The sequence below is a fragment of the Triticum dicoccoides genome, chromosome 1B (assembly GCF_002162155.2).
Source record: "Triticum dicoccoides isolate Atlit2015 ecotype Zavitan chromosome 1B, WEW_v2.0, whole genome shotgun sequence".
In the NCBI taxonomy this organism is placed as follows: Eukaryota; Viridiplantae; Streptophyta; class Magnoliopsida; order Poales; family Poaceae; genus Triticum; species Triticum dicoccoides.
Genome location: NC_041381.1, coordinates 532338834 through 532356911, shown reverse-complemented (window position 1 = coordinate 532356911; position 18078 = coordinate 532338834).

Below are 18078 nucleotides of genomic sequence, written 5' to 3'. Positions count from 1 at the left end.
GCCAAGAAGAAGGCCACGGGAACTCGAAGGAGTGCCCGGTGCCAGGTGTTGTCGGACTCATCGTCCGACGATTCCAAGGCGGACTCCTCCCGTAAGGACGAGGAGGAGGAAAAAGAGGCCTCCCCCCCAGCGGGGGGAGAGAAGAAAAGGAAGGCCGCCCCAGCTGGGGGGCCGAAGGGTCCAAGAAAGGAAGGACCCTTCCTCCGGACTTTTCCACCAACGCCGACGACGGCAAAGAGGAGTGGCCCTCGAGGGCCAAGCCCCTGGCGAGATCGTAAGTGTCCGGATTCCAGAATAACTCATGATTTTTCATTTGTCGCATAGTGTCTTCTAACGCCGAATTCTACCATGTAGCCCGCCCAAGGACGAGCTCCCCGCTTCGTCGAGCGGCTCCCTGGATTCGTCGTATGTGAATAGTACTTCACTTCCGACCGCCTCCTCCCCTCGTGACGCAGAAGACGCCTCGGCGGAGTCCCAAAAGGGGCCCAACCAGGAAGAGGTGGTCCTGGGGGCACCGCAAGGCGACCTCCCGGACTCCGGGCACAAAGGGGGCAAAACCCCAGAGGGCTCTAAGTCCGGCCCTAGGCCGAACTCCGCACCGGAACCTTCAGTGGTTCCGGAGTCCGACGGGCGGTCCCTTCGTAAGAAGGGCAAGACTGCAACGCCAGTGGCCTCCGTCCAACCGGAGGCACCGGATAGCTTGCTGGAGGCGCTTGACGGCGCCTTCATCGACGAGGCGCACCGCACTATCATGAGTGCGGTGATCCAGAAAGTTCAGTCCGCCAAGAGCGGGCTGACTGAAGCCTATACCGGCCTTCTAACAGGCTTTGAGGTAAGTTTTTAAGATATGTAAGAATATTACCGCATAGACAGTAGCCCCTGATGCTTAGTTCGGTGTTCGGAAAGAAAAGCCGAGCTGAGGATCTAAAAAGATATACGCAGGAGTCTAACATAAATATGTCAATATGGGAATGCAGGCTGCGCTGCTGACCTCTGCCGCACTGACTGTGGAGGTCAATGCATTGAAGGAGAGCCTTGAGCGGTCCGAGAACGAGCTCGGCCTTGCCAAGAAGCAGCTCGAGGACAAGGAAGGTAAGTAATACCTTATTAAAGTAATACCTTATAGAAAGGATTTGGTTGCAAAAAATGACATGAATAACGTGGGTATTGCAGGGGCCACGAACGAGGTGGCGACCCTGAAGGAAGCGGTGTCCAAGGCCAAAAACAGTGCGGCCATGGAGCGCACCGAGCGAGAGAAGCAGGAGGCGCGGGTGGCGGAGGTGCGGCAAGAGCTCCAGGCTCTCGTGGAAAAACATGAGAGTTTGGAGCATAACTCGAAGACTCGAGAGTCCGAGCTCGCCTTGGCTCTTGAGAGTGCCAAAGCCGCTAAGGCCGAAGCCCAGAAGGCCCTCCAGGAGATCGAGGCGATAAAGAAGATAGCGGCGGGTAAGGCATTCTTTATGCAAAGCAAGCATGTAAAAGTGAATTATCTGTTACTTACCCGAATCCGGAGCTCTCCAGGAGCGTTCGCCGATCTGCCCGTTAGTGTGTCTGATGCTGCCGCGTTCTACCGAGCCGAGGAGGGGAGCTCGACGGAAAAGGTGTTCTGGGCTCAATATGCTGAGGCTGGACATCTGGTGCCCCTGAGCGACCAGCTGAAGCAGCTGGTCGTGCTCCACAAGGTGGCCGAACAGGCCATGAAGGGCCTCATAGTTCGGCTGTGGCCTAAAGAAGCCATGCCTGGGAGCTACTTCAGTCTGATGCGGCGGCTGGTGGACGCCTGTCCATGGATTGAAGTCATCAAGCGCTCCATCTGCATTGAAGGTGCCCGTTGGGCCCTTGCCCGTGCTAAAGTGCACTGGGGCAAGATGGATGCCGAGAAGCTTGTGACGGACGCGCCACCGCCGGGCAAGGAGTATCGCAAGTCCGAGATGTACTATGAGGGCGTCCTGAAGGGTGCCCGCCTTATAGCGGGTGAATGCTCCAAAGATGTAATTTTTTACTAGACTCGCATTTGTTATCCTGTACGCTGAAAACTTTGCATATGCGCTAAGCAACACTTGTTAATTTAAAATATTACCTTCTGTGCGGCCATTTATCAAATTTGAGAGATGGCGAGTCGTTGGCTTCAGCCCCCATGCCACGAGTGCTGGGGTGTTCAGGATAAACTTGAGCGCTCTTGTTCCCATTCTTGGGTCCTTCGAGGGAGGCGTTCAACACGACGAACGAGGCAACCGGAGTATAATGCTTGAACACTCTCACTTAGCCATAGAATTCTATAATTTTAAATTTCGGCGAAGCCCCTGGTATTCGGAAGACCGAGTTCGGGGCGCTATCCACGCCTTGGCCGGACAATGCCGACTCCTCGCTCTAAGCGGCATGAGTCTTTAGGGACCCGAAAAACCTCTCGAACAGCGACCGGCTCTCGCCCTATCATGACAATCAGTTTTAGCTTTCTCCACTGAGGTGCTCAACCTAGCTCAACCGGGGCACAATCGCAGTGGTTCTCCCAGCGCTACCTTAGCCGATATAACGGAACATAAGGTACCAAAACATGGGAGCCGGGCAAACCCAACTATTGACCCAAGACATGATTCGGAGCCGATGCATATAATGCTATAAGTTCAGGGTGCCGCACTTGTGAAAGTGTTCGGACTTATCACACCATGTTTTGGGGTACTTAAGCCCCTGGTGTATTGACCATACCAAGTTGTACGGGTGCAACATGTCATAGATGAACATTTATAGAAAAAAGGAATGCAATAATAAGCAGAAGCTATGTATTGTTTATTCAAAAGATACTGCAATGAAAGCAGAATGATACAAATAGTGCGATAAGCAAGGGATGGGACTATTTAACATGTCCCCCTCCAGGGGTAGGCTACGGGATGGTATGTAAAACAGGTATACTGCTCGTAATAGAGACCACCTGGACACTCGATGTAGCTTTTCTGCTTCCCTGGCTATTGCATCGTGAGTTCGGCGATTCTACTGCCGGACAAGGCTTCTGGAAAACGGAGTCCTGAGAATAAGAAAAAAAATAATGATACAATTGGGAGCCCCTTGTGCGGTTGAGCCGCACTTTGGGCATGCCGTGGTCATGCCCCTCCCCCTATGCCCATGGTATCTCCAGAGCGTAGTTATGTACACGTGGTACTGGTCTCGCGATTTCGCAAGGGCCGGGGTTGGGGCCGCATTGCTACGCATGCTCGGAACGTGCCAGGCGGTCTTGTTGTAGGTTACTCCGGGCGTGCTTGATGGTGTCCGGACGTTTAGTAGTCGGACTCGAGAATTGCCTTAAGAGGGTGCTTTGTACTTCCGCCATGAGGGCCGCCGTATGCTCCTCCGTTGGAGAGAGCGTTCGGTGTTTCCTTTGACCGTGATTACTCCTCGAGGGCCTGGCATCTTGAGCTTGAGGTATGCGTAGTGCGGCACCGCATTGAACTTTGCAAATGCGGTTCATCCGAGCAGTGCGTGATAGCTGCTGCGGAACGGGACTATGTCGAAGATTAATTCCTTGCTTCGAAAGTTATCCGGGGATCCGAAGACTACTTCAAGTGTAATTGAGCCTGTATAGTTGGCCTCTACACTTGGTATGACGCCTTTAAAGGTCATTTTTGTGGGTTTAATCCTTGAGGGGTCTATGCCCATTTTGCGCACTATATCCTGGTAAAGCAGGTTCAGGCTACTGCCGCCGTCCATAAGGACTCTAGTGAGGTGAAATCCGTCAATGATTGGGTCAAGAACCAATGTGGCGAATCCGCCATGGCGGATGCTAGTGGGGTGGTCCCTTCGATCAAAAGTGATCAGGCAGGAGGACCATGGGTTGAACTTTGGGGCGACTGGCTCCATCGCGTATACGTCCCTTAGTGCACGCTTCCGCTCCCTTTTGGGTATGTGGGTTGCGTATATCATGTTCACTGTCTTCACTTGTGGGGGAAAGCCCTTCTGTCCTCTATTGTTCGGCGGCCGGGGCTCCTCCTCGTCGTCGCTATGCAGCCCCTTGTCATTGTTTTCAGAATTTAACTTGCATGCCTGCTTGAATACCCAACAATCCCTGTAGGTGTGGTTGGCTGGTTTTTCGGGGGTGCCATGTATCTGGCACGAGCGATCGAGTATTCGGTCCAAATTGGACGGGCCCTGAGTATTTCTTTTGAACGGCTTTTTCCGCTGATCGGGTTTAGAGCCTCTGAATCCGGCATTGACTGCCGTATCTTCAGTATTATCGCCGTTAATGCAGCGCTTGTGCTTGTTACGACGCGACCTGCCATTGAAGTCCTTGCTATCCGAACTACCATGATTTTTGGTCAGGTTGTTACTGCGAGCTAGCCAGCTGTCCTCTCCTGCGCAGAAGCGGGTCATGAGTAATGTGAGGGCTGCCATGGATTTCGGCTTTTCCTGTCCTAGGTGTCGGGCAAGCCACTCGTCGCGGATGTTATGTTTGAAGGCTGCAAGGGCCTCTGCATCCGGACAGTCAACGATTTGATTTTTCTTGGTTAAGAATCGTGTCCAGAATTGTCTGGCCGGTTCATCTGGCTGCTGAATTATGTGGCTTAGGTCATTAGCGTCTGGTGGTCGCACATATGTGCCCTGGAAGATATCAAGGAATGTGGCTTGCAGGTCTTCCCAACAACCAATTGATTCTGCTGGCAAGCTGTTGAGCCAATGCCGAGCTGGTCCTTTAAGCTTGAGTGGGAGGTATTTGATGGCATGTAGATCATCACCGCGGGCCATGTGGATGTGAAGGAGATAGTCCTCGATCCAAACTGCAGGATCTGTTGTGCCGTCATATGATTCAATGTTTACAGATTTGAAACCCTCGGGGATTTGATGATGCATTACTTTGTCTGTGAAGCATAGTGGATGTGCGGCGCCTCTGTATTGGGCTATATCATGACGCAGCTCAAATGAGCTTTGTCTACTGTGTTCGGCCCGGCCGAAATTGCTGTATCCGGCGTGACGGTTGTCATCATGTGTCGTGGGGCACCCACACGATCCGTAGATCGATCTTATTTGCCTTGCCTTGTCCTCCAATATGTCTCGCAAGTCTGGCGCATTTCCCCGTGGCTTTGTACTTTTCAAGCGACGCCGGGGTGCGGCTATAATGGAGGGCCTAGAGGCCTCTCTGTCGCGGCCACGAGGTGGCCGGTCGGCCGCGTCATGCACTGGGGATGTAGGTTTGGGTGCTTCCTCCTCTAATTGGGGTAGCAGCCTGCATTTTGGGTAGCTCTTGGAGGGGCGATCGAGTTTGTACTCTTCAGCTGCAAGGACTTCGGTCCATCTGTCAGCTAGCAAAGTCTTGGTCAGCTCTAAGTTGTTGCTGCTTTTTCTTAAGGCTGCTTGCCGTGGCCATAAGCCTGCGCTTGAAACGCTCTTGTTCGACGGGATCCTCGGGCACGACGAATTCGTCATCGTCGAGGCTTGCTTCATCTTCGGAGGGAGGCATATAATTATCGTCCTCTACCTCTTTGTCTGCCACACTATCATGAGGGCTGGCTTCTCCCTCCTACTGTGCTGAATCTTGCTGGAGGGGGTTGTCTTCGGCACTGTCCGGGGTGTTATTATCTCCCGTGCCGGAATCACCGTTTTTGTTGTGGCGGGATTTAGAGCGGCGCCGCTGGCGCCGGCGCTTGGGCTGTTTCTTGGAGGGGTCATCCTCCGTTGTTCCATTGCCATTCCCATCTTTTGGGGTGTCCACCATATATATGTCGTATGACGAGGTGGCCTTCTAGTGCCCTGTAGGCGCTGGTTCTTGGTGGTCTCCTGCATCGTCGTCCATACCGTCGATGTCTTCGGAGTCGAAGTCGAGCATGTCGGTTAAATCATCGACAGTGGCTACAAAGTGGGTGGTGGGTGGGCGTTGAATTTCTTTGTCGTCCGCATCCCAACCTTCCTGACCATAGTCTGGCCAGGGTTCTCCTGATAAAGAGAGAGACTTTAGTGAATTCAGGATGTCGCCAAAGGGCGAGTGCTGAAAGATGTCCGCGGTAGTGAACTCCATAACCGGTGCCCAACCGGATTTGATTGGTAGGGGTGCGGGAGGTTCGGAGTCCGGAGAGGAGTCCGGCACCTCGGAGTCACGTGCTTTGCAAAGGACAGGGATGGTGTTTGGCTCAATCGCCGTAGAGATCGTAGCCCCCGAGGCGGTGTCCAGCCACTCATCCTCGATCGGTGAAGTCGGCTCAGAGGAACTCTCAATGAAAGCACCAATGTCGGTGTCAAAACCGGCGGATCTCGGGTAGGGGGTCCCGAACTGTGCGTCTAGGCGGATGGTAATAGGAGACAAGGGACACGATGTTTTTACCCAGGTTCGGGCCCTCTCAATGGAGGTAAAACCTTACTCCTGCTTGATTAATATTGATGATATGGGTAGTACAAGAGTAGATCTACCACGAGATCAAAGAGGCTAAACCCTAGAAGCTAGCCTATGGTATGATTGTTGTTCGTCCTACGGACTAAAACCCTCCGATTTATATAGACACCGGAGAGGGTTAGGGTTACACAGAGTCAGTTACAATGGTAGGAGATCTACATATCCATATCGCCAAGCTTGCCTTCCACGCCAAGGAAAGTCCCATCCGGACACGGGACGAAGTCTTCAATCTTGTATCTTCATAGTCCAGGAGTCCGGCCAACGGTGATAGTTCGGCTATCCGGACACCCCCTAATCCAGGACTCCCTCACCCACCATTTATTAAAAAAGATCAGATCTATATTTAATCTTACCAACAAGTAGAATACACAGACAATGCCAGTGCAGAAGTGTAGCCCATTGCTCTTGTCAGTACATTTTGTCCTATAACGCTTGTACTTCTAGGGATTGGTAGTTGATTATGTAGCATCAATCTGCATCTTATCTTCATTATCCTCTATCCCTTCCAGTATTATCATATCTATAATTACTCTCTACAAAATGTAGAGTGCAGCCAATGCTTATGAAGAAGATTCTGTGCTAAAATTCTTGAGTTATCCTTCCCTTGACATGGAGAATGGCATTATAAAGCCGGTGTTAACTGTTAATGTAAGTCAGTCCTTCTAAAGCCTTTATCCTCAACTGCTGTTTAATTTGCTCATACTCCCTATCGTTTACTGCTGTTTAGTTTGCTGTTTCTACCAAAATGCATGTTCGTAAGAACCGTAAGTTCTAAGTTTTACTTGTAAAACCAAATTCCTTATTCATACCATGCACATTACTTAATACTCCCTATATGTATGCTTGGTTTTGTGGATCTATAATCCAGTGTGTGGTGAAGCAGCCCACGTTTGCACCTTGTCATCTCCTATTTTATCTTACTGATGTGGCTGATGATATGAACAACATGCCATGCACATTATCCAAAATAGATACAATGATTTTCTTTGCCCTTCATCTATGCTTGTTATGTTGACATGGTAATCTAGTAGTGTGGTGAAGCTCCCCGCATTATGAACAATGCCAAATTATGCTATTGATATTTTGAACTTACTCTTTATTTTCTAATCTGAAATTGGATAGAATTGACAGAACAGTTATCATCTTTGTTTATACACGTGCAAAACCTGTCATCTCTCTGCTTTGTTTCAGGGTCATATGCCTGATGGCATGCACAAGTCTACTGATGGCTGTGAGACAAACCCAACATATATTGCAGCAAAGAAGGCAAAACATCTTGAAGATAGCGAGACAACCCTAAAGTCTTGTCTTGATGCAGTGTTCAAGTTACTTCAGACTAACAATCAGACAAGCTCACAGAATTCGTTGTCTGGATCAGTTCGCCTTCTTCAGTCCCAAGTTCTAGCAGAAAGGCATTCTGCAACTCAACTTCGACTTGAAGTCCTATCTCTAAGAAAGATTGCGGAGAACACCAATGCGAACCTCATCATTAAACAGCTACACCTGGAAGCTATGACCGACATGCTAGGCCGGTCTCACAGCCTTGCTTAGCAGCTTGCACCGCAGTTCCCCCGCGAGGCTAACCTTTCTTGAACTGTCTTGGAAGTGGTCTCGGTTCAGCATTATTTTGTTACGCTGCAATGGTGCCCAATTTTTGTAATCTGCTTCTTCGTTGCGCTTTATGATCACTGGTGGCGAACTTTGATGCCCAGTTGATGTAATGTACCTTAAATCCTTTATTGTATAGTGTAGGTTTATTCTTAGTTACTATGTCATAATTTCTTTATTGTATAGAGTAGGTTTGTTCTTAATTCCTACTAGTTACTGCCACCATTCGCTATCTGAAAAAAAATTAGATGTAGTCGACCGGGCCAAAACATTTGACTCTAATGGGCCAGGTTTTTAGCAGGCCACAATTGGGCCAGCCTGCGTCTTTCTTGGGCCCGAATGATTGGGGCCTTCACACATTGTGCCAGGCCCAAACTTACACCGGCCTATATTTTAGTTGGGCCTTTTGTCGACCCAGCACTTAGTTTGGCCCAGGTAGCGTTGGGCCATTAATAGGCTGAATATTGTACTGGCCTGTTACGGCCGAGATGAAACCACGGGCCTTTAGCAGGCCAAAATGCATGTTGGGCCTCAACTTTCACTAGTCGTCCATGGGCCTTCAGCAGGCCGAAATGTAGACCGAGCCGTTTTGGGCCCAGTTAGCTCACGGGCCGTTACCAGGCCGAAACATATCTCAGGCCTTAGTTGGCCCACTGATATCATGGGCCTTTAAGAGGCTGAAAGCTTAGTATAGGCATCAACGGGCCAAATTACGCGACAGGCCTTTAACAGGCCCAAAGTCATGTTGGGCTTAACTGTTGCCACCTTTAGCACGGGCCATTAGTGGGCCCGATGTCCCGTCGAACCATATATGGCCCATGGGCAGCACGGGCCATTCCCAGGCCGAAAGTCACACCAGGCTGAAATGGGCCCATGTCTACATCAGGCCTCTAACAGGCCGAAAGTCACTGGGCTATAGTTGGGCCCAAATATTCGGCGAACAATTAACGGGCCAGATCTGGCTTCGGGCTGTAAATGGGCCCAAATATTGGGCGAACAATTAACGGTCCAGATTTGGCTTCGGGCCGTAAATGGGCCCAAATATTGGGCGAACAATTAACGGGCCAGATCTGGCTTCGGGCCGTAAATGGGCCTTCATTAAGCAGGCCGTTATTGGGCTGGCCCACTAGTACCTGATTAAGTTCTACGGGCCTTTGACTGGGCCGGCCTTTTTAACCTATATGGGCCTCTATTGGGCCCAACCATGTGTTGCCGTATCATAGGCATGTCTCCTCCAATGGACGGGCGACATCTGGCACACTGACGAGCTAACAGGTGTTCCCTTCGGCCAATCAGAATTTTACACATGGAAATTTCCCATTGGTCAGGGCTGTTAATGGGTTATCGGATCCAAAATCCGACCCGATAGCTTAACGGCGTTCCGTTACGGTGGATGCCACGTGTCGGTCACCCTTGACGAAAGCACTTCTGTGATGCGCGATTTATCGTCATGGAAGTGGACACTTCTGTGATGATAATTTTGGTAATGTCATTGTCGTATTTTGGGTTCCAGCAGACCCTTGAGGATCGAACACTGGGGTGCGCGTGAAGTTCTTTCCCCTACCAGCCCACGTTTCGATGCTCGCAAGGGATCTAAGCTAGAAGGAAGAACACACAAGGGACATAAGATATATAATAGTTCGGGCCACCATTGTGGTGTAATACCCTACTCCAGTGTGTGGTGTGGTGGATTGCCTCTGGGGCTGATGATGAACAGTACAAAGGGAGAACAGCCTCGCGAGGGGCTGTTCTTGAGCTGGCGCGATGAACTGCTTGGGTGAGTTCACTCGCTTATCTCTCCCTTTCTCTCTCCGATCGATCCGTCCTCCTGCTCTGTGGTGGCTAGCTCTATTTATAGAGGGAGGCCCTGGGCCTCTTCCCAAATAATCAGCGGGAAGGGCGCCAACAATTGGCCATTTTGAAGGGGAACATCTAGTACACTTATCCTGACTAAAGTTGGTCTTCGGCTGCCAAAGGTTTTGATGATGACGCCGTCCTGGGCTCCACGATGACCTTGATCCTGCCGTTCTGCTGGTCTTGGTCTTGTTGCACCGAAATGGTAACCTTTGCCTGATGCCTTGGCCTGGGCTTGCCCCCTTTGCACCGAAGGGGAACAAGGACTCTGCGCAGGCTGGCGCCCGCCTGGTCTCGATCGTCATGGCTTGCGTCACGGGTTCCTCGTGAGCTACCCTGCCTTGATCTCTCCGCCTCCTCGCGAGCCTGCCTGATGAGGCCGCTTCTGAGGAAGCTTTCTGTCGTCCACCCCGTGAGGCTTGGCCCCTCGTGAGGGTCTTGAGAGCTTGAGCTGACGAAGCTGGGCCACACTGGGCCCCAAATTGAGCCACGCCGCAGGCCGCAGGCAGGCAAGTCTGGGGACCCCCGTTCCCAGAACGCCGATAGTAGCCCCCGGGCACAAGGCGCGCCGGGCATGGCTTAGCAAAGAAGCGAAGGGGCCAGTGTGAAGCGCCACGAGGCCCAATAGCCGGCGGCCTTGGGCGCCGCGTGGCGATTGATTGGACATGGGCATCTCCGCTTCCCCATGATGCCTCGGCAACCGCACGACTTGACAAGTCCCTGCATGCAAAAACGGGTCATGATTACATGCGATCGTGGAGGCCGACGGTTGGCCTCCTCCGGCTATATGTATGGGACGGCGCGAGCCCTTCCAGTCTATCCCTTCCTGCTACTCCCCTTCTTATTCTTCCTCGCCCTTTCTCCTCCTTACGCCAATGGCACCAATCCGCCGATTTTCTGTAGAAGAGAAGGGTAAGGCCACCCGGGAGGGTCCCGACCCACTTCCGCCGAAGAAGCGGCTAGTCCTCTGCCGCTGAGATGAGGGTGCTCGGCAGGAGGTGTTGAGGCCTTGGTTCGAGCGGCCGCCGCCTGGGTTCCCACTTCCCTTGTACGCCCGAATCGAGGGCCCTGGAGAAGAAGGCGCCGAGCGACACCGACGGTGCCACCATCGACGCCGGCGGGTTACGGCGGTGCGCGTCGTTCCTCCTGGAGTCCATGCCGAGGGCTCCTCTTGGGAGCTTGTGCTCCACGCCGCCATGCCTCCTCGATCCAGGATTCGCCTTCCTCCTTCCTTCGCCTTCAAGATCCTACCGAGGGGGCCTCTTGAGATCTGGCTGCAGCACGCTGACTGCAGTACCCCTGTGACCAGAGCGGAGGTCGAGGTGGTCGCTCCGGGCAAGGTCTACATGACCCGTGGCTGGGGCAAGATCGCTCGGGTCTGCCGAACAGGGGGCACCCTCATAATACACCTCGAATACGATGGCGCCTCCTTGCTATTCTTCAAGGTCTTCGACACGGAAGGACGTCGGCTGGAATGCTGCCCCGAGAGAGGCGGCAGAGGCATCGTCGCGGCGAGGACTAGGCCCGCCAACTACTTCCCCAGCGGCTCCTCAGGCAGCAGCGGAGGTGCCGGAGGGTCCAGCAACTCCACCGAGCTCTACGCGACTCCGGAGACAAGCAACGACAGCTATGAGCCCCCGAGCTCTCACCGTGCCCGGAGCAGGGCAGCTGTGTCAGGCCGCCAGCGCCACTGATCTGTATGGGGTTGGCGCCGGCGCCTGACGGCCCACTATTGATGATGGCATCTTCTGCGGAGGCGCACGCTATTATCCCTCCTTAGGATTAGTACTTTTTGTTCCCTGCGAGGAATCGTAGTACCACCCCGCGGGGCATGTAAGACGTTGGCCATGCCTTTTGTGAATATTATATCCTTATTATGAATCGATGCAAGATGCTTGTCCTGTCTCGGCTCGGTTCCCCCTTTCTTTCCTCATGAGGGCTCGGTGCTCTACGCCGACAGGTCCTAGTCCCCAGGCAAGCTTCAGCCGTCGCTAGTCTGCCAGGTCGCGATGTCGTGGTCAAGGCCAGGAGGTGAGCGGCCCAAGGTCTAGTAAGAGCCCCTGAGTCGCAATGCTCAGGAGGTCCCCTTTGGCGCTCAAGCAACCTATGCTGGGCAAGAAAGGCAGGCAGCGTTGCCGTGACAGAGCTGCAGTAGGCGAGGGTTCAGCACTGAGTCGATTCAGTTTTTGCGTGACTTATCTGGTAGGGGGGTAGTTTTCGACAAAGTGCCGGGCCTACATGGCGGCAGCTAAGGTGTTGCCGAGTTAGGTCTTCGCGAGCTTGTTCCCTCTCCCCCGCACTTTCCTTCGTGCTCTAGTTCCTCAGGTCCCAGCCCTCGAGCGAGCTCAGCCGCCGCTGGTATGATAGGTCACGATGTCGTGGGTCAAGGCCAGGGGGTGAGGGCTGGAGAGGCAGTAAGAGCCCATGAGTCGCGATGCTTAGGTACCCCCCTTTTAACGTGCAAGTGGATTGTGCCGGTGAGAAGGAGAGAAGGCTCATGACGCCCCCAGCATTACTCCTGGAGCGGGTCATGTGTATCAATCACGAGGGAAAACAAGGTCTGTTGTCACGGTTGCCAACCAACCATTGGTCGCTCCGAGGGAGTGATTGGGGTACTAAGGGCCTGGTGAGGTGGCGCCTTGCGGGGCTGCCGCGGCCAGAGCTCGACCACTCAGATTTATCGGCATTACAGGGACGGACCCATGCGCAAGTGCCATGCCAGAGCGAGCGGCTCCAAAGGTGGGCGTCAATCGAGCAGGTGATTAGGTCAAGCATGTTAAGCGCGAAAGGAGAAAATCCATTTAGATAGATGCAAAAAAGGCAGACGCCACTGGGTTAGGCCCGAGCGGCTTGGGGATAATGCAGCCCGTGGGGCGCCCCCAACAAGGTAGGTAAAGAACATAAGCAAAATGGATACATGCCGTAGGGACGGACCCACGCGACATGGGAATGATGCAGCCCTGTGGGCGCTCCCAGCTGAAAACGGAACTTGAAAGATGTCACCGGATATGATTGAAGATGAAGGGATGCTGAAGCAGCGGTCGACGCATGGTGAAGAAGCCAATCCTCATGAGCCTTCGGTTCCCTGAGCCTCCGGAGGCTCTGGAGGTCCGGGCGGCTCGGCAAGGTCCATCTCCATCTCCTCCAGGAACGAGCGCTACCTGGCCACCTGAGCCTCCAGAATGCTCCTCATCAGGCGCTGGTGGGAAGCAGCCGCGTTCGGCGGGCCGAAAGGCAAGCGAACGTAGCTGTGAGGTGGACCATCACAACGCCCCACGCGCGAAGGCCAGAGGCGCTCCTGAGATGCGGCTCGGTTGAGCCCCAGTATGTCGATGCAAATACGCAGCCCACCATCCTCGCCTGGATGAGGGGCTATGGCGGGTAGGCGGCGGCAGTCGTGGATGACTCCTGACTCCTGTAGCTCCTGAATGTTCCTCGCGATGAACTCCTGAGGGTTTGGCCCTCCTTGCCTCACGCCTTCCTGAGGGAAACGTGCCTTGAAGCACGCCTCCAAGTGGTTCCCGAGCGCCTCCCTCGTGACCTTGGCAAAGTCGGTGGCTCCCCAAGAAAGAGCCCCCGAGCCCTGCTCGAGGAGGGCGCCGGGCGCGCCTTCCTATGAGACAGAGGGTGGCACCCCCTGAATGGGCGCGAGTCCTGATGCAATGCCTCTGGGTGGTGCCTGCCTCACGAGGGTTTAGGCCAGGCGAAGCCTTCTCTTCTTCTTGGGGACTGCCTCGGGAAGCCTTTGGCTCCTGTGATTTGGGTCTTCGATTGCCGCAGCCTGGAAGGCACGCTCAAGAGAACACACTGCATCCCTCTCCTCACAAGGCACTGTGATGACTCCACCGCTGCCTGGCATCTTGAGGACATTGTAGCCATGGTGAGTCATTGCCATGAACTTGGCCAGGGCTGGGTACCCGAGGATGGCGTTGTAAGCTAGGCGAATGTGGGCGACGTCGAAGTCAATGAGCTCAGTGCGGTAGTTGTTGCGCTGCCCAAAGGTGACAGGAAGGCGAACTTGCCCTATCGGAATGGTGGAACCATCAATGACTCCTGAGAAAGGCTTGGTTGGCTGAAGCTGCTCATATGGCACTTGGAGATTGTTGAATGTCTCGACGGACAGAACATTGAGCCCTGCTCCGCCATCGATGAGGGTCCTGGTGACTTGCACATTGCTGATAACTGGAGAGCAAAGCATCTGGAGGACTCCGGCTGTGGCTGCGCACTTGAGCTGATCCGTTGAGCTGAACATGATAGCGCACGCAGACCATCTGAGGGGGCGCGTGGCCTCAAGCTTGGGGAGGACTGCATTCACCTCATGAGCAAACTACTTGAAGATGCGCTGAGAGGCTGGGGCCTGAGCACCGCCCAGGATGCAAGCGATTGTGCACGGCTCCTGGAAGCCCTCAGCCCCCTTGTCCTGATGATGGTCTTCATTCCTCCTCAGCGGTGGCGGCAGAGGAGGGAGGCCTGCGTTGCCTTGAGGGCGGTCCTCACGAGGCTGATCCCTCCATCCTCCCTCGCGAGGCTGGTCCTGCCAATGATCCTCGCGAGGTCGGTCACGCCACCCTTGGCGAGGGCCACGGTCTTCCCATCGTCCTTCGCCTCTTCCTCCTCCTCGGCCATAGCCCCGGTTGTTGCGGTCGGGGCGTCAGCCGATACGCCCGTCTCGCACGGCCCTGAGCTCTTGGCACTCGTTGGTGCTGTGGGTGTGGAGGTCGTGGTACACGCAGTACCAGCTACCCTTGGATGACTCACGCTAATCCCTGCCTCGCTTGGTGTCCGGCTCCACTGCGAGTACATCAGCCCCCTTGCGCTTCACGTCCTTGACCTTGGGATTCTTCTCTTCCGGATCGGCGGCCGGAAGCTCGAGGAGGGAGAGGCGCCCTTCCTCAGCCCTGGTGCACTTGGTTGCTAGGTTGAACAGCTCCAGGGATGTGCACAGGTCTTCATGGATTGCTAGTTCCTCTTTCATCTTGATGTCACGCACGCCATCGGAGAAGGCTGAGATGATGGCTTCCTCAGTCACCTTGAGAATCCTGAGGCGAGCGTTATTGAAGCGCTGGATGTACTTCTCAGGGTCTCTCCTGGCTGTTGCTTGATGTGGTGCAGGTCGCTCATGGCCGGGGGCCGGTCGCGAGTGCCTTGGAAGTTGGCGATGAAGCGGGTGCACATCTCGTCCGAGGAGGAGATCGTGCCAGGAGCCAGGTTCAGGAGCCAGGTGCGGGCACCGTCCTTAAGTGCCATGGGAAACCAGTTCGCCATGACCTTCTCGTCCCCGTTGGCGGCTTTGATGCCCAGCTCGTAGAGCTAGAGGAACTCCGCGGGGTCGGCAATGCCGTCGTAGCGAGGAGGTAGGTCCGGCTTGAACTTGCCAGGCCATGCGACGCTACACAGCTCGATGGTGAAGGCGCGGCAGCCTGCAGTGGCCACCGGAGCTCTCTGCTGATGCGGGGCTTGTTCCCAGAAATTCCCACGCACCGCTGCCTGGAGCAGCTCGGGTCTTGGCGTGGCGGCGCAGGGATGTGGTCATGGCGCACCGGTGCCGGGAGCACACGAGCACCTTCTGGGGGGCGAGTGATTTCTTGGCAGCTCCTTTCTTGTCGCGCAGGCACCGGACGTGGAGGGTCTCGTCCTGGGGGCACGCGCCTTGGAGCCAGGGCACCTTCTTGGGGAGGAGGCGGCGGAGGCACCTCTTGATCCTCGCCTCCTACGCAGGGTGGAGGGCGAGGCAGCGAGAGAGACGGCAGAGAAGAGCCCCCTGCGGTGCTGACGAGCTCGGTGATGCGGGCGAGCCAGTCCTTGTAGAGGTCGTCGACAGGATGGTAGTGCAGGAGTTCACGCGCCAAGAGCAGTGCAGCGTGCGTGTCCGTGGGGGCGCGACGGGCGTGGGACGACGAACCGGCTGGAGTCAGCGACGGGGTGGCGGTGTGGCCTTCCCGCCGCACCGAAGGATGCAGGGACGAGGCCTGCTGCTCGTTCCCCGCCGGGCCGGTGGCGGCGTTGGCAGCGAGCGACGGGGGCGTCCGCCGACACGAGCCGTCTGGGCGACTCGAGTGGCGAGAGCAGCCCGACGCTCGGCGTGGGCTCGGCGAGTGTCAGACATGGACACGACGGAAGATCACACGCGACCAGCGGGAGAAAGATTCCGGTGCACCCCTACCTGGTGCGCCAAATGTCAGATTTCGGGTTCCGGCAGACCCTTGAGGTTCGAACACTAGGGTGCGCGCGAAGATCTTTCCCCTACCAGCCCACGTTTCGATCCTTGCAAGGGATCTAAGCTAGAAGGAAGAACACACAAGGGACACAAGATTTATACTAGTTCAGGCCACCATTGTGGTGTAATACCCTACTCCAGTGTGTTGTGTGGTGGATTGCCTCTGGGGCTGATGATGAACAGTACAAAGGGAGAACAGCCTCGCGAGGGGCTGTTCTTGAGTTGGCGTGATGAACTGCTTGGGTGAGTTCAGTCGCTTCTCTCTCTCTTTCTCTCTCCGATCGATCCGCCCTCCTGCTCTGTGGTGGCTAGCTCTATTTATAGAGGGAGGCCCTGGGCCTCTTCCCAAATAATGAGCGGGAAGGGCGCCAACAATTAGCCATTTTGAAGGGGAACATCTAGTACACTTATCCTGACTAAAGTTGGTCTTCGGCTGCCAAAGGTTCTAATGATGACGCCGTCCTCGGCTCCACGATGACCTCCATCCTGCCGTCCTGCTGGTCTTGGTCTTGTTGCACCGAAACGGTAACCTTTGCCTGATGCCTTGGCCTAGATTGCCCCCTTTGCACCAAAGGGGAAACAAGGACTCTGCACAGGCCGGCGCCCGCATGGCGCCCGCCTAGTCTCGATCGTCATGGCTTGCATCACGGGTTCTTCGCGAGGTACCCTGCCTTGATCTCTCCGCCTCCTCATGAGCCTGCCTGATGAGGCCGCTCCTGAGGAAGCTTCCTGTCATCCACCCCGCGAGGCTTGGCCCCCCGCGAGGGTCTTGAGCTTGAGCTGACGAAGCTGGGCCGCACTGGGCCCCCACTTGAGCCACGCCGCAGGCCGCAGGCAGGCAAGTCTGGGGACCCCGGTTCCCAGAATGCCGACAGTCATGGAACACTTCTACGACAGCACAGGTATGACTATCTTGATTCTGTCATAAAATCGTAATGGATGTACATGCATGACAGAAAACGCGACCTACTGTGACAAACACGTATCATCATGGAAGTGTATTTTTTGTAGTGTAAGTAATCGGAGAAGCCTCCCCCAAGCTTGTGGGAGACTCTCTTCTTCAATTTGCACAAAATTATATATTTCCCTTAAAGCAGCTTGTTTCTTATGAGTAGGGAAATATTTAGTAGAGAAGTAATAAATCATATCCCGGGGACTACGCACACAACCAGGATCAAGAGAATTAAACCAAGTTTTAGCATCACCCTTTAATGAGAGCAGAAATATCTTAAGGATATAGTAGTAGCGAGTTTTCTCATCATTAGTGAACAGGGTGGCTATATCATTCAATTTAGTAAGATGTGCCACAGCAGTTTCAGATTCATAACCATAGAAAGGATCAGATTCAACCAATGTAATTATCTCAGGATCAATAGAGAAATCACAATCCTTATCAGTAACACAGATAGGTGAAGTAGAAAAAGCAGGGTCATATTTCATTCTAGCATTCAGAGACTTTTCTTTCAACTTAGCTAATAATTTCTTAAGATCAGATCTATCATTGCAAGCAAGAAAATCTCTAGCAGTTTCTTCATCCATAACATAACCCTCAGGCACAACAGGCAATTCATATTTAGGGGGAGAACCTTCATCATCACTTTCATCAATAATTTCATTCCCTCTAGCCCTAGCAAGTTGTTCATCAAGAAATTCACCTAATGGCACAGTAGTATCAGGCATAGAAGTAGTTTCATCATAAGTATCATGCATAGCGGAAGTGGCATCATGAATAACATGCGGCATATCAGAATTAATAGCAGAAGCAGGTTTAGGTGTCGCAAGCTTACTCATAGCAGAAGGAGAATCAAGTGCAGAGCTAGATGGCAATTCCTTACCTCCCCTCATAGTTGAGGGATAGATCTTGGTTCTTTCGTCTTTCAAGTTCCACATAGTTATCAGCAGATATAAATCCCAAGTGACTCAAAGAATAAAACTATGCTCCCCGGCAACGGCGCCAGAAAATAGTCTTGATAACCCACAAGTATAGGGGATTGCAACTGTTTTCGAGGGTAGAGTATTCAACCCA